Source organism: Lagenorhynchus albirostris, chromosome 17 (assembly GCF_949774975.1).
Source record: "Lagenorhynchus albirostris chromosome 17, mLagAlb1.1, whole genome shotgun sequence".
Taxonomy (NCBI): Eukaryota; Metazoa; Chordata; class Mammalia; order Artiodactyla; family Delphinidae; genus Lagenorhynchus; species Lagenorhynchus albirostris.
In genome coordinates, this window is record NC_083111.1 from 1,234,194 (window position 1) to 1,261,596 (window position 27,403).

A 27,403-nucleotide genomic window follows, 5' to 3' on the forward strand; every position below is an offset into this window, starting at 1 on the left:
ACGGCTTTCTCCTCTAACTGAAATCCCTCCCGGTTTTAACAGTGGTCAGTTCTGTAGAAACAAGCAAAGACCACTCAAATGAGAACCAAAAAAAGGCTCTTTATTCAGAGTTTTCTGTAGCCCAGGAGTCAGTGGTCACCTGTGTCTGGCAGAGACTCCGGGGCAGGCAGAGGGGTAGGTGAGCTCTAGGAAGGAAAAGGGAAAGGCTGCAATGCCCACGGTGCTAACTATGGGAGTCGGGGGTGGCTGGAGAGGGCCAACCAGGAGGGGCACCTATGGGGGTGATTTCCTCTGTCTGGTCCTCAGGTAAAACCCCAGGGCCCCAAAATAAATAAATAAATAAGGAAGCCACAGTCCTTGACCTTGCTGTTGAGGCCATGGGTCAGAGTTCTCTTGTCATACATGGTCTGTTCATTGCTTTTATGTTCAGTCTCTCAATATATTAGAGGGAAAACCAACCTGCTTTATGACCAAAAACGCAATATGAAGTTTAATTTTCTTTCTAGGTGTCTTTGTAGAGATCACTTAACTTTTTAACTACACATCTATACTTAATCCCCTTGTAGCAACAAAAGGAGTAGTTTTGCTAAGCACAAGTTGTTCACTACTGAAAGGCCTAGTTATTTATACTTACTTTTTTATAACCAAACTTAACCTCAGACTCACATGCACATACAACTAAAACACAGTGTTTTTCTTCTGTTTGATATTCATATATAAAAATTAATTTAAAATTAATATTTAAACATACTCTCTTTTTTAAAAATATGACAGATAAATTAGATGCCCCTTTGACAAGCACCCCTGGTCTAGAAAACATTCTAGAGAAAATGTCCTATGGAATTCATTGCATATTATATAGAGCTCATTATATCTTATAGAGAGTTCATTGTTTGCTGGGTATTCTTCTAAAAACCTTAAAAGGTAGGGCTATTACTATCCCTGTTTTACTGATGAGAAAATTGATAGAGAGGTTTTAACTTCATTCACCAAGTCAAGAGCTAGTCAGTAGTAGCGTCAAGATTCAAACTCAGGGAAAAAAGGAAGATTCTCGCTACCTTCAGATCACAAGCTCACTCCCTCCGGGTAACCGCCATCCTGTCTTCTAAAAGTATAGATTCATTTCACCTGGTTCTATATTTTATATAACCCCGTAGTAAAATGTGTTTATGCTTTTGTCATATTTTTCTCAGTGTTTTATTTTGAAACTCGTTCCCGTTTGTTGCCTGAGGTTGCAGGTCATTCTCAGCGCTGGACACCACTGCGTGACCTCAGCTCTACTCATCATGTAAGTGCTGACGGGCATGGGGGGACTTTTAAGTTTGAGACAATTATGAATAGGGCAACCATGAACATTCTCACACATGTTTTTGGTGAACATGTGTATCAGTGTCTATTGGGTATTTTTCTAGTAATGGAATTCCTGCATTAGATCATAAAGAATATTCAGCCTCAGTAGATACTACCAGCTAGTTTTCTAAAGTCTGTTACCAGTTTACACTCCCACCAGCAGTACGTGAGACGGGACTGTGCGTCTATAGTAGACACACTTAACGGAGGACACGGACATCCGCCAGAGAATCTTCATTTCTAGTTCTGTGCATTACTACGAATGGCTTTTTTGTTAACTTCTGAAGGGGGTGATTGCTTCTGTGACTTCTGCATGTGCCGGAACCCTCTAGAACACCCCTTGCGTATGCTGCACACAGGACTGCGATCTCTAAATTACCCTTGTATTAAAAAATAATTACATTTATTTTTCACACTTTCAAAAACATACTGACATGCATTATAACAGGTGATTTTCAAAACAAGGCTTTGGTGCTTATTCACGGCTGCACAATTGATCACGTGTAGGGGGCTCACAGGGAGGGGTGGCAGCCACCACCCCCTGGGGCAGGTTCAGGACACGTGGACACATCACTAAGGTGAGCCCCACCACTCTGTCTAGTACACAAACTTCTTTTTTTTTAAATTTTATTGGAGTATAGTTGATTTACAAAGTTGTGTTAGTTTCAGGTGTACAGCAAAGTGACTCAGTTACACATATACGTATAACCCTTCTTTTTCAGATGCTTTTCCCATATAGGTTACTACAGAGTATTAAGTAGAGTTCCCTGTGCTACACAGTAGGTCCTTGTTGGTTCTGTATTTTATATATAGTAGTGTGTGGACAAACTTGTTACAAAATGGAAGACAAGAATAAATTCCAACAATTAAGCAGGAGATAATACCTTAAAAAAGGCACTGACTAAAAATATAGCCAAATAGGTCTACGCAAATATTAAAAAGAATGATAAACATTGCCATAGACTATCTCGACCAGTTTAAACATTATACATATTTTTGAACAATAAATAAATAATTTTTGGAGAATTTACTTAGATTTTTGAAAAAAATAAAAGTTTTACCAGGCAGAAAAGATCCTTTTAGATACTGATATATTTTAAGTTGTGAAGGCTTTTGTAAGGTGAGATCCATTTACTTTTTTCTATTCGAAACCCAAAATAGATCCACAGGGGAGCATGAATCATTTAAATCAGCCGTAACTACAATCCCAAACTGTTGAAGTACCCTTGAGACATGTTTCTTGAAGACTAAATTACCTTAGATACAGATATTTCTCTGTTCATCATTTATGTTAAGAGAACATTTTTATTTCTTTCACTTCTTTTCCTTTAGGGACAGTTGACAATTATCTATAGGAATCCCCAGTCTGACATCAAAACCAGAATGGTAGCCGAAGGATGCAGCCTGAAATCCTTCGATGATTTGGAATATTAACATCAAGGATCTAAGATTTCAAACTCTAAAGCGAATTGGAACGTTTAAGCATCAAACTGTGTATGACTTTTTAGAAGTCACAAAGGCACCTCTCGATATTTAATGACTGACGATTCAGAAACAGGCTCTGTAGAGAGAAAAGTTCAAGAAGAACATTTTTTTTCATTCATTGATAAGTCGACTGAAAAGCATTGCTCGTTCATCCTCGAATTTGCTTTTGAAAGTCTGCTGAGCATCTGCCATAAATGCAGGAATCGTGCTTGTGAGAAGAACCCCTTGGCCAGGGTGCTCTGAGGACATGGGCTCCCCCCAGATGCTGGGTGTCCCTGGTCAGGGCAGGGTCCTGGGACCTTTCAGTAATATCGAGGGACCAGGCAAGCTGGGAGTCTCTCTAAAATTCCCTGTTGAGAACCCCAAACACCAAATGCCGCTGGAAAGGGGTCAGGAGCAGTGAAGCCTGCGGCCGAATCTAGGGTGTCCGCGTCTGCCGCCACAGCCTTTACCCTAGATCTGCACTGCGCCAGTTTCTGCTGAGTCAGCGTACGTGAGATGTTTGCTAAGGCAATGGCCTCACAATAGTCACTGTTTGCCAGTCTAAAAGTAAGCATTGAATTCTTTATTTTGTATTTAGATAGAACATGGATACTCATTAATAAACTTATAATCACTGCATGGAAATCCACCTTAAAAACTATCTAAAGGGCTTCCCTGGTGGCGCAGTGGTTGAGAGTCCGCCTGCCGATGCAGGGGACGTGGGTTCATGCCCCGGTCTGGGAAGATCCCACATGCCGCGCGGAGTGGCTGCGCCCGTGAGCCATGGCCGCTGAGCCTGCGCGTCCGGAGCCTGTGCTCCGCAACGGGAGGGGCCCGCGTACCGCAAAAAAAAAAAAAAAAAAAAAAAAGTAGCAGTTGTTTGTGTACAAGAGAAACAAGTGTGGTCACAAGCAAGTTTCCACACCCAAAAGCCCTGCATTTAAGTTATTGAGTCAGTGGGCTTCTGTGGGTGTGTTACATACACTAAGCTGATTTAAGCATGTTTAAGCATGCACACCTGTAGCATGTGTCTCTGTCATCGTTAGAATACGGAAACTGTAAAAACCATAGTTGGGGAGTTAGAAGTAACGACAGGATGCTAGAGCAGCAAACAGGACCGACACTTGAAGTGGATGAACTCACTCAGAAAAGGGTTCTTTGAGGAGATTGTGTCTGAACTGAAGTTTGAATCATGGGTGTGTTCATTAGAGGTGGATCATGAAAGGTGGGGAATGACTTCAGGCAGGTTATTTTAGACTAGCTCGTCTTGTAACTGACTAAAAAGGAAAAGAAAGATGGAGAGTAAAATAAAAACACACCTTTAAATATCAAATTGTTACATTGAAAACAAAGACTGGAAAGTAGAGGGAAGACATAAAATATAGGCGACATGGAAGAGGGTATTATCTGCAAAAAACTAGTGGGAAGCGTTGGCTTACAGAGTAATGAGGAATCTTCTCAGAAATCACTTGAAACTATTTGGGAATAGAGGTCTTTTATGAATACTTTTACATACATTTCCCTTGGAGAGTGGACGGGTTAGGTAGGATGAATATAAATGCAGTAGTTGAGCAGAGAGGGAGCTGGATTTTGAGGGGACAGATGTTTTAATAGAAATAAAATAGTGTGATATTTGGAAATAGAGCTATTTGTGGTGAGAAAAGAGGATATTGTCATTTAAGATTTTAGAACACTAAGGGGGTGACCCCATTTGTATGTTTTAGGCTAGTTGGTATTGGAATTAAAGTGCATAAGACACTGAGGTAGGGTGATCGAATGAACTGGACCACAAAGACCATCCTCACTTCCAGTATGGAACTTTTTCCTTGAGAAAAAGAAGGATTAAGTATGGCAGGCCCATAATTTACAGCAGGCTTCATACCATGGGGGGTAAAAAAAACCCTGCTGCCCTGCAAACAGATGAATCCCCAACTGTCTGGAATTTTAGAAAATATATTTCTAAACAATCCATATATCAAAGAAGAAATCACAAAGATATTTGGAAATTATGAGTTGTAGGACAATGATATTATACAACAAAATTTGTATGTGAACTGCAGCTAAAAATATCTGTGTTTAGAGATAAATGTCTATCCATACACAAACATACTAAAGAAAAAACAGGATGAAAATCAATCATTTTAGATCCTAAAGTCAAATTAAGAATAGATAATATAAGAGAGAACTTCTGGAATGGAGGCCTGACATGCTTCATGGGCCCTCTTCCCAGAAAAACAACCGTAGCGGTTAAAAAACAATTTGTAGGTAGATGATAAATAGAGAGATGGCTAGGTAGGTAGGTAGAGGTATAAACCAAGCATTTACAAAGTCTCCAGAAACTGTCTTAAGAGCATACAGCAAATGAAGAAACATTTACTCGGGAAAAGCTACTAAGTCTCACATAAACTGCAAGTCTTGCCATTTAAGTCAGAATCGGCTCCGTCCTTCCGCCTGCAGCCCTGAGGGTCAGAAGCTGTGTTCAGAATGTGCACAGCATGGACACAGGGCTCCCACTCCGGCCGGTTCCCTGTTGAGGGCGGTGGTGACCCCACGGGGGGAGCAGGTCGCTAAACTTCTCAGCCCCCAGGTCACGCCGGAGGGACTCTGCTCTGCAAGAGCAGCTGGGAAGTGTGGGTCTCTCCTGCCAGCCGGCAGGGCACTCAGGGCCACGGTCGTGCACAGCACGCGGGACCAGAAACAGCGAGGCCCCAGCCGTCCTGGCTCCAGGGCACGCAGGCCTGAGAGCCCAGTCCAGGGCGAGCAAGGCTCCCAGCACACGGACCCGCTCGTAAAGCAAGAGTGTCCCTCTGAGAGACGCAGCCCGTGGTCCCCCCTCAGCTCTGGAGCAGCGATGCACAGGGAGAGGCAGGGCTCCACGCTCGCCTCAAGCAAGCTGACTCATCTGAAAAGGGATGTGGCAAAGTCGACGTACAAAGGCGCTCTTGCAAAAAAAATGGAGACTGTGGTGTTAAAGTATCAGGAGGAGCCATGAAAGCAGCAAGGCGCACCATAAACCACGGAGAAAATGAGCAGGAGCGCTGGCAAAAGAGATAGTTTGGGGCGGAGACAAACCTCAGGGAACGACCTCAAGGATGACTCATGCAAACGGGCCCAGATTTAACGGCAGCGGACTATGAAACAATGAATGTCCCAGAAAATTACTGAAAACAGTAGAGCAATCAGTTGAACATTAGTGGAGCGTAACAGCTGGTGTGATACCACCAGGCAGACAGATCAACAAAGAGACTGGAGAGAAGACAGACCTTGTAAACACACTCTCGCTCCGAGAGGATGCTGCGTCCACTGAGGGGAAACGTCAGAGGTGCACACTGTGCAGGAAACAGACACCACTGAGGGGTGCCAGCCACATCACTGACCAAATAAGCACGCAAATGACAACACAGAAAGCCCTGGGGGAGGGGCTCAGAATCCAGGTAACGACGCAGACCAGCATTTAAAGCATGTGTTCTCTCAAGTGTCCAGTCATCAGCAAGACGGGCAAAGAAACAGAAAGTGTGTCCATAAACAGGAAAGAAGCAGGAGACCAAAACAGTCCTAGAAAGGGCACAAGTGTCAGACTTCTCATGGTCTTCGACACAGCCATTCTCACCGTGTTCCAGACACTAAAGGAAACCCAGTTTATGGAAATAGAGCAAAGGCGTGCTGACAAGGGCTCAGCAGAGAATAGCAATAAAGACACAGAAATCATAAAAACAACCAAATAGCAATTGTGTAGTTGAAAAACATATCTGAAATTTTTAGAGTCACAGAGGGATTCAACAGTAGAAGAAAAACTCAGCTCATGTGAAGGTAGAATGATAGATATTATGCAATGTGAAGAATAGAAAAAAATAACAGTTAATAAAAATGAACAGAACCTTGGAGAAATGGGGAAAGAAGAGCAAACTAAATCTAAAGGAAGCAGCACGGGGAAAAACAATAAAGTAGACTAATGAAGCTAAAAACTACTTCTTGGAAAAGATCAACAGAAGTGAAAATTTTTTATCTAGTTTGACCCAGAAAGAGAGAGAGAGGGAAAGAATGAGAACTCAATTATAAACATCAGAAATGAGGGACTTCCCTGGCAGTCCAGGGGTTAAGACTCTGAGCTCCCAATGCAGGGACACGGGTTCGATCCCTGGTCGGGGAACAAAGACCCCGCATGCCTCACGATGTGGCCAAAAAAAAAAAAAAATCAGAAATGAAAGGACAATAAACATCACAGTAAAAATGCTAAAAATCAAAACCAAGAAGGAATGCTTTAAAAACAAGCAGGTCAGTTGTATAAAACAATATGCATATATTTATATTGTTAGGATATAACATAGAGAAATTAAATGTATTTGACAACAAGAGCACAACACCATGGGTGGGAACAAAAATGTATTGGAAAAAGAAAATGACACCAGAGGGTAACTCAAATCCACAGAACAGATGGAGTAATGTTTGCATCGAAAAGAAAGTAAAATGTGATTTTTTTCTTATATGTAATAATAAGAAGAAATATCATTATTTCTTAATATTACTTCATCTTGGTAATTGATATCACATTAAATCACTAGCTCATACTCTTGAATTCCCACTGAAAGAGACACCAATAGATGATACATTATCCTTGTTTTGCAGCTGAATAAATTAAAATCGAGAATAGAAATGACATGGTCATGGTCAAACAAAAATTTATGGTTAAACTTGGAGTAGGACCCAGATATTCCAACTTCTCAGACTTGTCACTTTGCTCTTAAAGTCAAGCTCTCGTGCTTTCCCTGTTGTAGATTTTATTGGCCAATTATTTATTTTTATTTATGTATTGACAAAAAATACTATCTAATATATAGTTAGGATCATTTCTTAGGATTTAGTCAGGATTTTTTAATTATTTCAAATAAAATTGATGAAACATATTTCTCCACAAGTAGGTGTCAGTTTAGCATTCATTGATATTTCAGTAATGCTAAATATATGAGTATTTTTCCGTTTGTTTTTCAAAGAAAATTTTAGGTAAAGAAACACACACACTAAATTTAAAATTTCACTATAGTTATTTTTGCTTATGCCCCGAATATGAAACAAGGGCTCGTGGTAGTTTTGAGATCAAGAGGGGAGAGGTAACATGCCCAAGGTCACATAGCGGTAGTCAGGACAGAATTTGAACTCCTCCCTGAATGATTCCAAAATTCTGAAGTTTTCATCTTGTTATGCTTTTCCTTGAAGTGATTACATCCCCCAGATTAGAGAATATTCAAATGCAACCGAGATCACAGCAGAAGTACCCCATTGTGTCCGGAGCATCTAGTTACTCCAGAAAACAAGGAAGTGCTCAGAAATGTTTGGACATATTTGTGTATATGCATTGCTACTTTCACTACTGTAATAAAATAATCCAGATTCATTCATAGTAAGGGGGAATGCATACATATTGAAGAAGGATTATATACTGCATTATCAATAGAATATATAGACCTATCCATATGAAAATGCAATAAAAGCAAAGTACCATTTTGTTTGCCATAATTTTTAGAATAAGCTAAGAAAATAGCAAGTAAATCATTATCAGTATGTTGGTTTTAATATTCTTGATGAAGTGGTAAGTGGAGGTATTCTTTCAAACTAGCACTGGTGCTGAGAATGATGTAAGTATCCTACGACCGTGGAGAAGCTTGGCAGTATTCTCCCATCAGAGTGAACTCTGACACTTAGAAAACTGGATGAACATGTATCTATCCGAGTTCTCCCATTTAGCGGCCGTCATCGTCATCATATTTAATGATTTATATTTGAAATGTTTACACAATAAGTTAAACAATGTCTAAATAATTTTCTAAAGATCATTGTGGGTAATTTACCTTAGTAAATAGCAAAGTTCAAGTCAAGCTGAATACATTTAGAAACTGAGTGTTCTTTAGTCTGTGTATTACTTGAGCAAAGTATTCATTGATGATTGTAACATTACAGTTATAAGGCACAAAGCCTTGTTTCTAACTTTAGAAGTAGAGTGTAAGGACTACTGAAAAACTGAGCCATGGAATAGGATGGTGTCTCTGTGACGATGGATTTTTTTTCTTATTTGAATGGCATTTGGAGATCAAGTTCTGCTGCTAGAATTTCCCCAGAGTGAGAGCCTGGGGTAATGATCCAGCAGTAGACAAGCTGCCATCCAAGAAAAGCTACCCACATCATACCCATTATTTGTTCTTTTCAACTTGGTGAAGAATGACTAGACCACGATTTCATCTATTCTGTGACCAAATTTGGGGGAACAAAAGGGAATGTTTACCATTTTCTTCTTAACACCACTTAAAAAAGCTTTCTTCAAGAAAAAAAAAGAAAGAAATGATGGGGACACATCAAAAGAACATGGTACCCAAGTGAAAGAGCTCCAAGTGAAAGAGCAAGAGATGGAAAACTTAACCGAGGAAATATACAATGTAGTAAACCCAAAGTATGAAATAAATATCCATGTGTATATACTGATGTAGATAAATGACTAAATAAATAAATGAAGGAGACAAGTCTCCTGTGCAGAATTCCAAATGACGTACACATTCCATTTTCAAGGAGGTAGAGTATAACCCCGCACCTCTTAATGTGGGCTGAGCATAAAGAATTCATTCAATAGGGTAAGTTATGGGAAAGAAGGGGCTGAGGAAGAGAGCTTTACCTGAAGAGAGCTGACGAACTCTACCTCAGCCAGGTGACCAAGGTCAACGTCAACAGTAAGTCATGTTGGTAATTGGTACCTTTTACAGAACATGACGAGACTGGCATTTTACCTCTATGATCCTCCTCTGAAGAATCTCTGAGTTTAGTCTAATCATGAGAAAAACATCAGACAAATATCAATTGAAAAACAGTCTACAAAACACCTGACGGTGCTCCTGAAAACTGTCGACAAAACAAAGAAAGCCTGAGAAACTGTCACAGTGCAGGGGAGCCTAAGGAGACGTGAATAAATGAAGTACGCTATCTTAGATGGGACAGGGAAAAGGACATTAGGTAAAAACTGAGGAAATCTGAACGAAGGATGGACTTTAGAATATTGTATCAATGTATGTTTATTAATCCTGACAAATCACTATTGTAATATGAGTTTTTTTTAATAATGGAAATTGTGTGCGGGGTATACAGGAAGTCTCTGCACTGTCCTTACGACTTTCTGTAAATCTAAAGCTATTTTAAAATGTTAAACATTTATTTTTAAAAGTGAGCATAACAAAAAGCACACGCTCACATATGTGGTCAAATCATCTTTAACAAGGGTGCCAAGACCACACGGTGGGTAAAGGACTGTCTCCTTACAAATGGTTCTGGGAAAACTGGATATTCTCATGCAAAAGAATGAAGTTCGACCTTTACCTTATACCATATACAATAATTAACTCAAATGGATTACAGAAATAAATATAAGACCTAAAACTATAAACCTTCCAGAAGAAACATGGGGAAAAGATTCGTGACATTGAACTGGGCAATGATTTCTTGGCTATGAAACCAAAAGCACAGGCAACAAAAACATAAATAGATAAACGGGACCACAGCAAAGTTAAAACTTTCTGTGCATCAAAGGAAGCTATCAACAGAGTGAAAGGGAAAAATATTTGCAAATCATACTTCTGATAAGAAATAAATATGCAGAATGTATTCAAAATACTCCTATGATTCTATACAATGAAGAAAGCAAGCAACCAGATTTTAAAATGGGGAAAGGTCTTGAATAGACATCTCTCCGAAAAATACATACACATAATCAACACGCATGTGGAAATGTGCCTGTCATCACTAATCACCAAGGAAATGTAAGTCAAAACTCAGTGAGATATCACCTCGAATCAGCCAAGATAACCACTAACACTGACACCATCACCAATGACAACAAAAGCAGAAAATAACAAGCGTTGGTAAAGATGTGAAGAAATTGGAACCCTTGTGAACTGTCCATGGTAATGTAAAATGATACAACTCTTATAGAAAAAGTATGGAGATTCCATAAATTAGAAGTAGAACTATCATTTGATCCAGCAATCCCACTTCTAGGTATTTATCCAAAAAAAAAGAAAACAGGATCTCAAGGGGGTATTTTCACACTTGTGTTCATTGCAACATTATTCATAACAGCCAAACGGTAGACAAAAACCTCAGTGTCTATTGACAGATGAATGGATAAAGAAAATGTGGTATATTCATACAGTGGAATATGATGCAGCTTTATAAAGAAGGAAATCCTGTTATAGGCTACAACATGGGTGAACTTTGAGGACACTATGTTAAGTGAAATAAACTGGACACAAAAAGGTGAATACTGCATGATTCCATTCATGCGAGGTGTCCACTAGAGTCCAGCTCTTAGAAACCCTGCAGAAAGTAGAATGGTGCTTGCCAAGAATTAGAAGAGGGAAGAATGAGAAGCTGTTCAGTGGGTTTAGCAGTTTTTCAAGATGGAAACGTTCTAGAGGTTTTTTGTACAACAATGTGGATATATTTATTACTGAACGGTACACTGGAAAAAAATGGTTAAGATGGTACATTGTATGTTATGTGTTTTTACCCCAACTGTAAACCGAACAATCAGTAAAACACATGCTTTTGAAATAAACATGAAGGATACAAAATATTGGCATTAGTTTACAAATCTACACTCCACTCACTGAATTCAAAGGTGTTTACAATAAAGTGCACAGCCTTAAACAAAATCTCGTTTTTCTTAATGTCTTTCCTACAGGTGTAAATTTCCCTAACCCAGTATTGGTCTGGAACTTTTAATGGGGCTCTAAGGCATATGTTTTTCTGGGCCTTGATTTTCTTGCTCAGAATTTTGTTGTAAGATTTGTCTTTGTTGAGGCACTAACAACAGCTCATCATTTCAACAAGGGAGTGGCTTTTGCGGGTCCCCCCACATCTGAGAAATCTATTCTGACTTCTCATCCTGCATGAACTTCAGACCCATGTCTTGTTCCAGCCACAGGGTAAACAAGGAAGCCCTGCTTCCCTGGCTGGTCCCAGCCCCTCCTGGTAGAACTGAGCGCTGCATCACAAACTGTGCCTCTCATCGAATTTCTATTTTTAATATCTGAGCACATTCTTTACTATCTTTCCAGCTCAGCTATGATGAATATTTTATTTGATCTGAAATTTTTAGTTATTTCTGCTGTGAACGTTTTCTAGCCACCCAGAAGAGCCCACGTTGCCAGAAATATGCCTCCTTTGAGGGCGTAGTCTTCATCAAGTTATTTTTAACCATTTTTCTCACTTTCTTAATTTCTTCTCCTCTTCACAGCATTTGATTAGAACCCAAGATAGGCAGCTCTTGGCATGTCTATGAATTTTCCTTTTTACATTGATTGTGTTTAGATTATAAGAACTACTAACTCATTATGGTAATCAGTATTTTAATTTGGGTTTCATATTTATTTTAAAACAGTAAATATATGTTTGTTTTATACATCTAAAAAATAACACAGAAAAGCAGTCCTGTATTTGCAAGTGGCAGGCAGAGCCACCACAGCCACCAGAGCCACAGCTCTGTAACTGTGGAAGGTTGAAGTCAGAATGAGCTTCCATTGAATTATAAAGTGAATCAAAATTGATTTAATGATAATTCTTTAAAAAGCACTTGGAAAACTGAATACAGCAGAATTGCTGAGTTTGGGTGGAAAGAAAATGAAGAATATGTACGATTTTTGGTTTACCCTGTTTAACCAACACTAATATAGCATGATGCCAGTCGGTTTTTTATATAATTTCTAAATATTAACTAAATGGTTACTTGTAACAACCCAGTGATAAAACTAAGTCTCAGAGAGGTTCTGCAGCTTGCCCCAAATCCGAGATCAAGCAGCAGATGAAGGATTTGAGTCAGTCTAGTCTGGCTCTAAGGTCTGTATCCTTCACCCCTATGAAACTTTTATCCAGTCTAATTCTTAAATTTTCATCTTTCCCTTATGAAAGTGCTTTTTTTTTTTTTTTTTTTTTTTTTTTTTTGCGGTATGTGGGCCTCTCACCGTTGTGGCCTCTCCCGTTGCGGAGCACAGGCTCCGGACGCGCAGGCTCAGCGGCCATGGCTCACGGGCCCACCTGCTCCGCGGCATGTGGGATCCTCCCGGACCGGGTCACGAACCCCTGTCCCCTGCATCGGCAGGCGGACTCTCAACCACTGAGCAACCAGGGAAGCCCCTGAAAGTACTTTTACTGCTTAGAACAAATACATTTTTATTTCCTTCATGTTATATTTAAGAAGGTTTGTCTTTAGGCTTTATAACCACATTTTAGTTTTGTTGTAAACAGGAAATGACGAACAATGAATATGATATCTTCCAACATTCAAACCTTCAGAAAGACTTGAAAAGAACAGCTTATAAAGCAGCTGTTGGATTGCCTACGGTAAAACTCATGGGCACATAATATTCTCTCCTGTAAGATTACATATAAGAGAAATAGTGCTAGGGAAAATAGGTAGATGCAATGAAAAACAAATTAGGACTCAAAGTGAAACGTGTAAAAATTTAAACAGCCTGATATTTTAAAATTTCTATATAATAAGAAGGCTTCGTTGACAACTCTGTGAGTGTGTGTGTGTGTGTGTGTGTGTGTGTGTGTGTGTTTAACAAGCAACACTGCCCAGTTGGGTGATGGTGGTCCAACAGTGTGGAAGAATTGACACTGATACACCATCAAACAAACACCTTTCTCAAGACATTTTCATTTGCTCAATCCCTAAGGTTACAAATTAATTGGCAATCATGACACATGGGAGATGACAAACTGTTATTAAAATGTCAAATTCTCCTAAAGCAGAAGATTCTTTCAGACGAGAATGGAAGCCATTTTTAAATGAGACTTTTTATTTTAATGAAAGATTTTTTATGGCTTCATGAAGGAAAGCACTTCAGTTCAGTATGAGAAATCTGGAATATGATGACAGAAAATAACAATTATTCAGTCACTGAGAGGCAAAAGAAAAATTTTTAATAAAAATGTTGAGAGGTGTGAAAGTAAAATCTGTTCCTCTAGAAACGATGTAAAAACAATGAACCTGTATATAAACAAAATGCATTATCTCTCCTAAAATTAGTTTGATGTTTGAAATTTTTCCAGAAAAGCTCTGCTTTGTAGTTGAAAGAGTGATTGAGTTGAGTTTTCTTTAAAAATTCTACTTCTGAAACGACGATATTTTCTGTGACTTCTGTAGTTCTCTTCTCAAATATATCAGTGGATTTCCTCTAAGGGGAGTCGTATCAACAAACCCTGATAACTTAGAAAGGGAAGACTTCCCCTCTTGTAATACAATTCTCCCTGTTAGTACAGAAATTGATATTTTATTCCTGATACTGTTTGATTTATTATACGATGCAAATTATGTACTAATTATCTTTATTCTAAGAGGATTTTAACCTCATATTCAATGAATATCTTCATTAAATATAGTGTTTCACATATGTATTCTTCCCTGTGTCTGGATGCATAGTTTAACCCAAACTGACATTAACTTTCTAAAAATTTTGGACTAGATTAGACATTTTTCCAATGACTCTTGAAATTCTACCATTGCTATTCTCACTCTATACCCCACTCTCAATAATGAAGGAACAACACAAACAACTAGATCTAACAGATATATACAGGACACTCTGCAGCAACAACATCCTCAAGTGCACATAAGACTTCCTCCAGATCTCCAGACCATGTGTTAGGCTATAAATTAAGTCTCAATAGATTTTAAAAGATATATATCATACAAAGCATCTTCTCTGATCACCCTGGTTTGAATTAAAAAATCAATTATAGAAGAAAAACTAGAAACTTCACAAACTGGTGGAAATTGAATCTCATGCTCTTAATAAGTGAAAGGATGAAAGAAGAAATCAGAATGGAAATTAGAAAATACCTAGAGATGAGTAAAAATGAAAACATACCAAAACTTATGGGAACAGTGAAAGCAGTGCTAAGGGGTAAACTTATATCTTTAAACATTTTAGTTTTATTTACAATAGCAACAAGGTGGAAGAAATCCAAGAGTCCATCAACAGATGAATGAATGAGCAAACTGTGGTATATGCACACAGTGGAATATTATTCAGTCTTAAACAGGAAGTAAATTCTAATTTATGTTACAACATGGATGAACCTTGAGGACATTATGCTAAGTGAAATAATCCAGTTACAAAAAGAAAAATACTGTATGCTTCCATTTATACAGGTTACCTAGAGTAGTCAAACTCATAGAAACAGCAAGAAGAATGGTGGTTGACAGGCTGCAGTGGGGGTGATGGAGAGTTATTGTTTGATGGGACAGGTCTTCAGTTTTTCAAGATTAAGAGTTCTGGAGGTGGATAGTGGGGATTGCTGCACAGCAATGCAAATGTGCTTAATACTACTGAACTGTACCCTTAAAATGCTTACAGTGAGACATTTTAGGCTTTGTGTATTTTACCACAATAAAAAAATGTTTGGAGCGAAAGAAAGAAGAAGAGGGAGAGAGGAAGGAAGGATGGAAGGAAGGAAGGAAGGAAGGAAGGAAGGAAGGAAGGAAGGAAAGAAGAAAGAAAGAAAGAAAAAGAGAGAGAAAGAAAGGAGAGAAAGAAAGAGAGAGAAAGGAAGAAAGAAGGAAGGAAAGAAGAAAGAAAGAAAAAGAAAGAAAGAAAAGAAAGAAAGAAAGAAAGAAAGAAAGAAAGAAAGAAAGAAAGAAAGAAAGAAAGAAAGAAAGAAAGAAAAAGAAAGAGAGAAAGGGAGGGAGAGAGAAGGTGGGAGAGAGGGAGAGGAAGGAAGAAAGAAAAGTAGAAAGAAAAAGAAATTTGAGCAGATTGGATTGTTTTAAAGTCCTCAAGCAAGTAGGTAATGCCTGAAAATCAAGTTAGAAAGATCGGGGAGTTACCAGGCGAGCCCTTTAGGTAGATGATGTGACTCTGTCAATAGCCATCTCAATCCCGGCACCGTTTCCCACAGCCCGTTCCCGCGTTAAGCTTTAGTAACAGTGCCCGGGAGCGTATGTTTATAAGGGTCTAGGGGGGAAAATCAGGCTCCAAAATATAAATTACAAAGTGAATACAGATTTAAGTGTCTATATGATGTCTCCTTATGTCAACTAGTCATTGCAACTCACTTCGACTCTTAAATAACACTGTATAAATCATAGTTTAAAGAGAGAAGGCATGAATTTAAATAACTTGATATCACAGGGGTGACACTTTCCAGAGTAGGAACACCAAAGGTTTACAAAGCTCTAACCTGTACCAGCTGAGACGCTGACTTCCTCAAGCTTTTGGTCCTGCTGGTTTCGTTTACAGGCACTTTCAAATCTAGCTCTTTGTAAATAACAATAATAAGACCAAGATGAAGATGAAGGGAAAATAATACTTAATCTTATTACATATAAATCAATTCATCACATTTATACAACATAAAGTTTCCAGATCCGTTAGTGTTCCTTCCAACCATGGAAGATATCTTAAAATTGGAATTTCATATTTTTGGCATTATTAGAAAACTTCTAAAGTATACTTTGTACAAAAAGGCTCACGTGTAAATCAGAAAGTCAAGCCAATTTCCCTTATTTCCTGATGGAAGGCCCAGGTGAAAACCACAGAGGGGAAGCAGTGAGAAAGGACTAGGGTCGTCTGTGTGAAGGTAAAACAAAGAAAGGAGGTAGTTGAATGCGTGCTAATTGCGCAGCAGGACAGCTCTATTGTTCATGCGAGAGCTCGTGCAGAATGTGTGTGCCTTTGAAACGTTTTAAAATTTCTGGCAGCTGAAGCTTCTGTTTCTTACCTCTAATCCCAAGTACTTGAATATGATGTCATTTAAAGATGGAGTCAAGATAAAACAGGCATCTTTGGGATACAAATGAGCCAGCTGCCAGGAAGTAGGGGGTTTGCAGCAAACAATGGGGACGGTCATCCCTTCACAGCCTGGATAGTCTCAGCAGTCACCTTCCTTCATCTCCGAGACAGTTCCTCTGTCCAGGGCGGCCACCCACGACCTCTCTGTAAAGCCCAACAGGATGATGCAGGGGCTTTGTGTTAAAAGTGTTAGGGTTTCCATCAAATCATATTAATTAAAGGTGTAGCATTTAATATCACTATGATACTTGGTTGGGAAAGGAATCAGTAGTATTACTTGACATAATACAATGAATATAGTGGCTCTAGTAAAGCGGCAGTGAAGTAATGTGATATCTGTGAAAATACTTCAAGAACTATAAATTATTCTTAAAAAATTTCTCAATATATAGCCTATACATAAAAGTAATTTTTTCATGTTAATAGAAAGGATTGGGACTTCCTTGGCGGTCCAGCAGTTAAGACTCTGTGCTTCCACTGCAGGGGACGTGGGTTCGATCCCTGGTTGGGGAACTAAGATCCCGCGTGCCACAAGGTGCAGCCAAAACAATAAAAATTAAATTAAAAAATTTCAAAGAAAGGACCAACAACTGTAGGTGGCACAAGCCTGGGCTCTGTTTTCAGTTTCCTTATTTTTTTTTATTGATTTTAATTGGAGTATAGTTGCTTTACAATGTTGTGTTATTTTCTGCTGTACAACAAAGTGTCAGTTTCATTATTTTATTTGCATCTACATCTGTTGCAGCATGAGTTAAAAGGCAGAACTAAATAAACCATGACAGCGGAGACCACAATAACAGAATGCAAGAAGTACTTTCCTGAGAAGGAGAAATAGATATTCTAAAACGGAAGCATTAAGAGTTACCACACGGGCTGCCCTGGTGGCGCAGTGGTTGAGAGTCCGCCTGCTGATGCAGGGGACGCGGGTTCGTGCCCCGGTCCGGGAGGATCCCACATGCTGCGGAGCGGCTGGGCCCGTGAGCCATGGCCGCTGAGCCTGCGCGTCCGGAGCCTGTGCTCCGCAACGGGAGAGGCCGCAGCAGTGAGAGGCCCGCGTACCACAAAAAAAAAAGAATTACCAGATAAAACATTAAATTACCTCTCCCCCCAAATAACAGGAAAATTCCCTAATTTTGATTGACATAATTTCCAACAGAAAAAAATTTTACCATGTAACCCAGAAATCCTACTCTGAGGTATTAACTCAAGAGGATTGAAAACACACAAGTGAGGGTGTGCAGACTACAAGCACGCGCGCACACACACAGCACCTGTAAACGAGCATTTGTAGGAGTGTTAGGAGTAACAAGCCAGAACTGGAAACAACACAAACGTTCATCAATAGATGAACAAATAAGGAAAAGTGTGGAATGGTTATAAAGTGGAATATTGCTCAGTGATAGATAGGGATGAACCACTGATACACATACAGGGATGAATCTCAGAACATAGTGCTTAAGGAGAGATGTCAGATCCCAAAGAACACACACTGTGATTTCATCTATATGAAGTTCTAGAACAGGCAAAACTAACCCACCGTGAGAGGAAGCAGCTGGGGTCTGCACGCGGGCACAGAAGAGGGGCTGATTACAGAGGCACACAGAAGCTTGCCGTGTGATGCAAATGTCCACCTCTTAACTAAGGCGACGCTACTTAGTTACATGGGTGCACGTTAGTATACTGGTGTGAGTAACCCTAAGAGTAACGTTTCAGTAGTTACATCAACAGTTGGCTTTGCCGGTTTCAAAAGCTCCTTGGGGACTTGGGAAGCTTCCCTTGCTAACCTGCACTTTCTAGTCTGCACACCTGACACCACCCTGTGGCAAGTACCCACTGTGTCCTTCAGTCACCCGGATATGCTTGGGAAACGCAGCACATTCTAATTTTTTCAGGAAAACTCTTACCCTTGAATTAAAAATGATTTTCAATCAAGATTTAAGGAAATACAGCATTAAAATGGAAATGAACAAGAATTCTGGCTTTTATAATTATACAACAATAATTAATAAAATCCAATCTTTAAAAAATAAAGAGTTTTAAAAGCATCATTTCAACTTAAATGACATTTTCCCAACCTAATCCTTCATCTTATTGCCCACAATGCACGGTGCTCGCAAAGCCACCTTGACAGTCTGTCAGATAATAGAGTCAATTTATATGTTTTCTTAATGCGTTAATTAATCCTGATGTGCTCAAATTAGGAAATTTAATAGCATAGAACTTCAAAAGAAGACATGACATTTTCAGGTTGTACTCATACTATTTGAAAGATGTCAGCTACAACTCAATTACATGGATCAAAGCAAAGACAACTCCACATGCATGTGAAACATTTACCACACCGGAAATTACATGGCTGTACTAATCAACCCACGGTTCACATCATTTACTTTTTAAAATATTGTAACGTTTAAAAATATAAATTATTTTTAAGAAGTCCACATTTTTAATCACTAAAGGTTTCCAGGTGTAAATAATACATGTAATAGTTCTGTTCACCTCCCAGATATTAAGAATAGCTTCTGATATGTTTTTACCAATATATCATGTATTTCGTAAATATATGATCAGATTTTCCACTGAATCATCAAAGAGAAAATCTAGAAAACAATTGCTGTTTTTCATTAAAAGGAGCAAATCTGTAAACAATTCTCCAGGGAATTCAAATCTTATTATGAGTATTGTATTTGCTGAATTCAACCTACTTTGGGTGACCGTAGTCCAGTCCTGGTAAGATCAGGACAGAGCAGACAGCATCCCTCCCCTCTGCACGATGCCAAACACCATAAAATTTCATGACCCCAGAACCTGGCTTTTCGTTTCTTTCCAGTAGCCTGGGATTGCCAGGCTACCATGACAACATGGGGAACTGGACAAAATGCCACCGATAAATATTGTGCCTCTGAATATCTTATGGCCAATTCTGTGTGACCTGATGAGAACAAAATGGCTACAGAATGAAGAATTTCAGAGCTTTATCCTAGGTATTATGAAAACCTAGAACTGAATCTACAATCACCGCTGTTTCAATAACTCCAGCTTCTCACTACTCTGGGCATGCAGTGCCTTCACGTCCAGATTATGTCCTTCTGACGGCTGATGAAAATGAACCGTGACCAGAACGCACGACAAAACATTCACTGTTATCCGGAAGGGGATTTCTAGAGAAATTGACCTTTCGAAATATCACTGGCTTTGTAACTTTTAAGATACTTTAATCTCGCAGATTTGTTCACATACGTGTTCACAACGTATAAGGGCCAAAATATTGACTGTGTGTCTGTCACCAGTATACCTGAAGCGGAGGTATTTGAGCTGCGGACGGTGAGCCTGCCTGTCTAAGTAAGATATCAAAACATATCATGGAGAGCAAGTCTATTGTTTAAAAGCTGTTCCCAGTTGCCTGTTTTCAGATACACACGCACGGGCTTGCTGTTAAGCGTGATGACATGGGAAAGCCTTTGAGAATATTCTGCCAGGAACAGCCCCAAGTCCAGGCTCTTGCCCAGACTCCACGCGCCAGGTAAAATGTCACAGCGTACGTCTCAGCACAGCTTCACTGAGCTCTTTCCACCGCACTCCTGCCTGTCTCATGCAGCAGTATCTGTTACCTTTTATTTTTAACTCTTTAAAGACAAGGCCCATATTTCAAATTGTTAGCTCTGCCAAACTGAGTGTCACACGACAGAGCAGAGCTTCTCGACGCCTGTCTCCTGTCCAGAAGTGTCAGCATCGTCCGGGACTCTGGAAAGACGAGTTCTCCGGTCCCTCCACCCAACTACTGAATCAGGAAATGGCCGGCACAGCGAAGTGCATGTGTACCTGCTATCCGGGTGGGGTGACCAACCGTCCAGGTGATCTTGATAGATGCCGACCTTTGACAGTCACCGGACTACAGCGTTGTGTGAGCCTCAGTATACGGGGACCCCATCCGATGCTGGAGTTCGTTCAGGGCAGATCAACCCCTCATCACCTCTGAAATCTTCAGGGATGTGGAACTCAAACTGTCTCCAAAGGAACTCACTGAATCTTTGGAAAGTCATTAGCAACTTAAAACTGCTTCTCATCTCGAGACTGAAGTCTTGAGAACTCAGGTGAGGACCTAGTCATTACATTTCCATTCTTAGGTGCTTAATTTAAACAACACATTCTTAATTCTAGTTGAAAATGATTACCAAACCCACCATTTATTCAAATTATCCTTCTTCTCTTTGAAAATGATTCTCCTATTATTCTTTTTAAGGCTGTCAGAAATTCACTCCATTTGTTTGCAAATGATTCTTGGTCCGCACCTTGACCCTTGGTTGACCCGCAACATAACAGCCCAGGTGCTTCCTTGGACAGGACAATGGACGCACAACTTTCAAGGTCATCGTGAGGGCAACGGGCAGGCCTACTCAGGCAAGTGGTTTAATTCCTGACAACAGCCTCAGTCTCTATCCTTCACGCCATTACTTTCCCTTCAGCATTTCTCACCAGCTCCAAGGAAACCTTTCCTTTCTTACCTCTTGCCGGCAACCTCAATTTGAAAACCTCTCCTTAGCATTTTGGGAAAGTGTAAGCTCGTTTTATTCTAGTATTTCTGAGAGCTTTCTGACAGTGCTATACCATGACCTGTACTTGTTCTGGGTTATATATGCTTATTTTCCTAATATGTATATGCCCTTTAAAATGAAAGAGAAATTCTGACACAGGGTACAACGTGGCTGAACCTTGAAGATATTATGCTAAGTGAGATAAGTTGCTCACAGAAAGGACAGATACTGTCTAATTCCACTTACATAAGGTCTCCAGAGAAGTCAAGTTCATAAAGACAGGAAGCAGAGCGGTGGTTTCAGGGGCTGGAATGGGTGGGGAGTTAGAGTTTACTGGGTACAGATCTTCAGTTTGGAAAGATAGAAAAGGTTTTGGAGACGTATGTGGGTGTTGGCTGCACATCAATGTGAATGTACTTAATGCCAACGAACTGAACGCTTAAAATTGGCCAAAATGGTAAATTCATGTTATGTATATTTCACCATGATAAAAAAGTTTTAAAAATTCAAGAGAATGTAACTAATGCATTTCAAGCAAATGTCTGTAAAATACGCTCACTTGTAGGAAACACCACTTGTAGGAAACAGCTACATTTTAAGGAGAAAATGGTGTTGATATTTGATACAATCACCCGCCAAAACAACTGAGGTGAAGAAAACACAGGTCATTATAGCTTTTTCCAGCAGTTTGTACACGTGGATTTTTTTTAGCATGCCTGCAAAATCCGCGTGTTTCTCAACTCCGCAAAGAGACAGCGTTTGCAGGTAAGTATTCTAGCTTGTAGATTTTCTTCTCGTACGTGTAAATACCAGTGTAAAGAAAATGTTAGGCTCAGATCAAGGGCCTCGTATGTTCCATTTTTTTAGGCGACACCCCTTCTGTCTCACAAACACTGCAGCATGAGTTTGCCCTGCTGCTAACCAGACCACCGGCTCTGCCAACGCCCAGGCTCCCTCACCAGCTTAGTCCTTGTTCTGTTGCATTTCAAACAGCTCTCCTTTTCCTGCTCCTGTTACTAAGGAAAATGTTTTTTAAATTGAAATAATTTTTAAAGCATTTACCGACATCAAACGCTTTAGAACAGTTTTACTGGTTTCAAGAAAAATATACATTGATACAGAGGAGGAATCAACTGGAGATCCAAAAAAGAAATAAATTTTTTTTTTTGGCTGCGTTTTTTGGGGGTGGGGTCTTTGTTGCTGCGTGTGGGCTTTCTCTACTTGCAGCGAGTGGGGGCTACTCTTCATTGCGGTGCGTGGGCTTCTCATTGCGGTGGCTTCTCTCGTTGCGGAGCACGGGCTCTAGGTGTGCGGGCTCAGTAGTTGTGGCGCACGGGCTTAGCTGCTCCACGGCATGTGGGCTCTTCCCGGACCAGAGCTCGAACCTGTGTCCCCTGCATTGGCAGGTGGATTCATAACCACTGCGCCAAGAGGGAAGCCCAAAAATGTTAAGTTTTGGTGACTTTGCTTAAACCAAGAATAAGTGGGACCCTGAGTGAGCAGGCGGCCATTAACCTGGCAAGTCTACTCTGAGGTTAGGTCACTGTCACTCCAAGTGAGTTAGTTTATGTTTTTCACCGAGAATTTATTTTCTATTTTCTACGTCAATTAGATCTCCCCACGTCCATTTTCTCCAAAAAAAATACATACATTATATTTAGCCCCTAACTGTGATGCTTATAGGTAAGACTAGACGGGGTCACAGATATAAAAACACTGCTCTAAGCACTATAAGTGGAAGTAATTTAAATATTTAGCTTTTGGACAGACTATTACGCAGTTCTCAGCAGGAAACCTAGGAATGTGTTGTTTAATTTAGATATTTATATAAAATGTATACAATTATTTGTTGAAAAAATAGAGCCAAACACTCTGTAGAACAGCTCTGATTACAACACTTTACGTAAATGGAACTTGAATGTATAGACAAAAATTGAAAAAAAAAGTCTGGGGTTAATTAAAAAGTATTTATTGGGGCAGTGAAATTGGGATTGAACTTCTTTTTGGAAAAATAAAAAAGCACCATCCCAGCACTGTCCTGAGGCCCTCGGTGAGCTCTGGAGTCCCGGTGGTCCCTGTTCCTGCAGCGCCTCCATGGTCAGGTGCTCGGAGCAGACAGGATGCGAGAATGCAGAGGAAAGAGGCTAAGAGCCCAGCCATCTGACTTCTGAGGAGCACCGAGGGGCCCACGGCGCAGCAGACGGCACAGGGAAGGCTGTCCCCTGGGAAATGAGGCCCAGTTTGCATTCTCATGTCACAGTTTCATTCGCAAACGGACTTTCACGTGCTGTGTGTTACCACCCTTACCACATTTTCTCACATCACATTAAATGTTGTAGCATATTATAGGAAGCTTAATTTGTGTGAAGGCAGGACTGCATACCCTTGGAAAGATCTGTTTACTGCCTCTGTAATACTTTAGTCATCTACGCATTACGAGTCTTGAATACCTAAACTGTCAGGAAGCCCTTTTGGGTGTAACAGCCATGTCTCCCCAGACCAATGTCCTCCTTCTAATTCTGTGGTTTCAGCGCCTTTTCTGGGTGGCTTTGATCTGCATTGTGAACCTTGCTTGGCTGACAGCCATCGGAACATGCATTCCATCCACAGCTTCAAGTGAATTTGCTGGAAAGGATGGGCTGGAAAGGATAGGCTCTGCCCAGCCTAGCCCTCCAGCGCTTTCTGTCTTTGTAGGCAAGGCAACTACCTCCACAGCTGCCCAGCTTTGATCTCCCTCGAAGCTGACACTGAATCACTAGTGAAGTGCGTCTCCCTAACTGATTCAATGTATTCCACTCTTTCCATTTTGATGAACACCTCCTAAGTTCGGACCCTAATTATCTCTTTCCTAGATAGTCCGATACCCAGAAAAGGGAAAAGGATGGTCTTTTCTATGAACGGCATCGGAGGAAATGGTTTTCTATATGGGAGAACATAAAACTTAATCCAGACCTCACATGAAACTTAATTATTAATTGACTAATTGCTAATTAGTTCAAGATGGACTATAGACTACAATGTTCAAGGTAAAACCATAATGTTTCTAGAAGACAGTGTAAGAAAATATTGCCATGACTTCCCTGCTCTTAAACAAGACCAAACAATGGACACCATTAAAATTAAGAAATTCTGTTCCTAAAAAGATACTATTAGGAGGGTTAAAAAAGACAAGCCACAGGCTGAGAGAACATATTTGCAATATCAATCCAAGGAATTGTGTCCAGACTGTATATCTCAAAATCAATATGAAAAAGACAAAAAAAGATGTGAATAGGCACTGTAGAAAGCAGATATCTAAATGGCCAGTAAGCATAAGAACATGTGTTCAGCACAGTAGCTCAGGAGGGAGATGCAAACTGCAGCCATGAGGAGAGGTGTGCATCACTCCCCCTGGGCTGGAACGGTGGGAATGTAAACTGGTGCAGCCCCTATGGAGAACGGTATGGAGGTTCCTTAAAAAACTAAAACGAGAGATATTTTATGATGCAACAATTCCACTCGTGAGCATATACCCAGAGAAAACCATAATCCAAAAAATTTCATTGCAGCATTATTTACAATAGCCAAGACATGGAAGCAACCTAAATGTCCATGGACAGACGAATGGATATAGAAGATGTGGTACATATATACGATGGAATATTACTCAGCCATAAAAAAGAATGAAATAATGCCATTTGCAGCAACATGGATGGACCTAGAGATTATCATACTAAGTGAAGTAAGTCAGACAGAGAAAGACAAATATCATATCATTCATATGTGGAACCTAATTTTTAAAAAATTACACAAGTGAACTTATTTACAGAACAGAAACAGACTTACAGATCTCAGAAACAAACTTATGGTTACCAAAGGGGAAAGGGGAGGGGGGAAGAATAAATTAGGGGGTTGGGATTAACATACACACACTACTATATATAAAATAGATAACAAGCAAGGACCTACTGTATGGCACAGGGAGCTCTACTCAATATTCTGTGATAACCTATATGAGAAAAGAATCTGAAAAAGAATGAATATATGTATACATGTCACTGCATCACTTTGCTGTACACTGGAAACTAACACAACACTGTAAATCAACTATATTCCAATAAATTTTTTTTAAAAAAAGAAAGAATGGTTCAAGTTCACAAAACTATCAGTATCCAGTGTGGACAAGGATGCAGGATTTTCACACGTGGTTGGTGAGGTATGACTTGACTGAAATAGTTCCGACAACTCTTCGGCTGTATTATTAAAGCTAAGCTGTTGGCTATTTTATAATCTGGCAATCTTATTCCTAGTTTTATACCCAAGAAATACGCACATATTTGCCCATCCAAAGGTGGGCCCAAAAATATTTGTCACAGTTTTATGGATAACAGCCCCCAGATGGAAATACTGTAACTAAAATGACCATCCACAGAATAATTGATTAAAAAATGATGGTTTACCTTAAAATAAGACAGGGAAAGAGAATTACTGCTACCTGCACAGATGAGCTCCCCAAGTGTCATTGGGAGCAAAAGAAGCCAGACCTAAAATAATCCGTGCAGATTATTACATTTACGTGACCTTCAAGGTCAGGTATGGAGACTAGAAGTCAGAATGGCAGGTATCACTCATAGCGGGAAGGGTGTGGGCTGGAAAGGAGTGAAGCGGGGCTGTGAGTCTGGGTCACCCTGCTCAGTCTGGTTGGTGGAGACCCTTGTGTACGTGTGTCAAAGTCAACACATTGTACGTAAGATGTATGCAGTCAGTTGTACACGTGTGATGGCTCAGCAGAAGTTATAACACTATACATAAATGCAGTTTTATTTTTATTGGAGTATAGTTGATTTACAATGGTGTGCCGATCTCTGCTGTACAGCAAAGTGACCCGCTTATACATATATATACATTATTTTTTTAAATATTCTTTTCCACCATGGTTTATCTTTTCCATCATGTGCTATAGAGTAGGGCCTTGTTGTTTATCCACTCTCTATGTTACAGTTTCCATCTGCTCATCCCAACTCCCCAGTCGTTCCCTCGCCGACCCCCCCTCCCCTTGGCAGCCAGCAGTCTGTTCTCTATGTCTGTGAGTCTGTTTCTGTATCGTAGAGACGTTCATTTGTGTCATATTTTAGACTCCACCTATAAATACACTTTTTTTCATCTTTATTGGAGTATAATTGCTTTACAATGGTGTGTTAGTTTCTGCTTTATAACAAAGTGAATCCGCTATACATATACATACATCACCATATCTCCTCCCTCTTGCGTCTCCCTCCCACCCTCCCTATCCCACCCCTCTAGGTGGTCACAAAGCACCGAGCTGCTGATCTCCCTGTGCTATGCGGCTGCTTCCCACTAGCTATCTATTTTACGTTTGGTAGTGTATATATGTCCATGCCACTCTCTCACTTCGTCCCAGCTCACCCTTCCCCCTCCCCATATCCTCAAGTCTGTTCTCTAGTAGGTCTGCGTCTTTATTCCTGTCTCACACCTAGGTTCTTCATGACATTTTTTCCCTTAGATTCCATATATATGTGTTAGCATATGGTATTTGTCTTTCTCTTTCTGACTTACTTCACTCTGTATGACAGACTCTAGTTCCATCCACCTCATTACAAATGACCCAATTTTGTTCCTTTTTATGGCTGAGTAATATTCCGTTGTATATATGTGCCACATCTTCTTTATCCATCCTCTTGCTCGTTCCCATTTCTGTCACCAGAGACACATTTCTAAAAGTGACATCTCATGATGCTGCCCCGTGATCATCTCCTTTGATCCTCTTGCATTGCCTTCAGGTAGAACCTTCTAGAGATTGGCCTCTGTCTCCATTTCCAAACTTCTCTCTCCCTCCTCCCCCTTCGAAGCCCACCAGGCGGCTCTCGTAGAGTGAGTAGAGGTCCTTTCCTTTCTCCTGAATCCTTCTGCGCCCTTCCCAAAACTGCTTCTGCTTTGGGCAATTTTCAATTCCTCTGTTCAAATGGATGGCGTCCACCTACGCTCACCCTCAGCTCAGGTGTGACTCTCTCCACACGGCCAACTGTTCACCCTCCCCAACTGACGCCTAACTAACTGTAAAGGTAAGGGTCCATCATACGTACCCTATAACATTCCGTGTTTTTACAGCCATTGCACAGCCTGGGGTGTAGGACCCTGGGACCAGCCTGGGCTGCGTGTCCTCCTATCAGAGCTTTATCTCTCGATCCACAGGTCTTCTCATGAGCTTTAGGCATAGTG